Below are 1,250 nucleotides of genomic sequence, written 5' to 3'. Positions count from 1 at the left end.
AACCAACCTAGGCCCAGAAGGAGTGAGCCCTCCCAAAGAGAAGCTCTCTATATCGGGACAGTCTCCCCACCAGCACCGGGCAGCCACTCCTCTCTGCCCACCTGTGCCTATGCAGGTGCTTCTTTCCACCTGCTCCCTCCCTCCACAGGGCAGCAGCCTCCTGCCTGCCTGTGACCTGCACCATGCTGGGACTTCTCTGCATTGACCTCCCTCAGCAGAGGCCGCTCCCCTAAGGCTGCCTGCCTTCGACCATGCAGGCATCTCTCCCTGCAAACCTGTCCCTTCCCAAGCAGCTCTTCCTGCCCACTTACACCTATCCAAGTGTCTTTCCCTCTCTTGTCTCTTTCTAATAAACATCCTCTTTAAATATAACAGTGTCTGGAGAAGAATCTCGCCGCATGCCACTGAAAGGGGAGCTCTGGTGAAACCTTTCCCAGAATGAACCCAAGGGCCCCAAACTCAAAAACAAAGACTTCAGAAGCAGGGGAGGGAGAAGCTTAAGTTGTTAAAATATTGGAATGTTGCTTGTGGTTAAAAACTAACAGCATGTTGTTGAAGGCCCTGGATGTTATCAGAAGCCCAGGCATCAGCAGGGCATTACTTGCCATTACCATCTGCATGAAGGACTACTCATCCTAATGGACTACATACTTTGGAAATTTCCCAGCCCACGAATTTCACTATATAAGACTCTCTGTTCAGAGTCTCGGGGTCCATCCTGTATGGGCCAGACCTCTGCGTCAGTACACTCCGGGGATCGGACCCAACCCCGGGCTAGCAATAAAGGCTTGTACTTGTCTTTTGCATAGGTTCTGTGTGTTGGCATTTCTTGGACTCTAACAAAGTGACCATGTAGCAAGCAGGAGTTTACACAAGGAAAAGTTGCCATGTGACAAACCCATGGAACACCCACAGGCCATGATCTCAATGTGGGCTGGACCAGGAACAGCCCTGAGCCCACCACCCTCCCTGGGCCCAAGTGCTTTTTGTTTGTCACCCACATTGTCAATGGCAACAACCTAAATCTGCGTAATGGTCAGACCTTTGTCTTCACCTGGCTTTCCTGGTAACCTCCCACACATGATCCCCCTCTCCCTTTCCTTCATTAACCACTTATTTAAGGGAGTGACTTCTGCCATTTTAGCAAGTTCTCCGTTTTTTTCTTTTTTTTTTTTAAGATTTATTTATTTGTGCATACAGAACTGGGGTACAGGCCAGAGGCTCAGGGGCGGTGAGAGGCTTCACCAGAG

This window comes from Condylura cristata, unplaced genomic scaffold (genome assembly GCF_000260355.1).
Source record: "Condylura cristata isolate star-nosed mole 26May11 unplaced genomic scaffold, ConCri1.0 scaffold00011, whole genome shotgun sequence".
NCBI lineage: Eukaryota > Metazoa > Chordata > Mammalia > Eulipotyphla > Talpidae > Condylura > Condylura cristata.
This window is presented reverse-complemented; position numbering follows the sequence as displayed.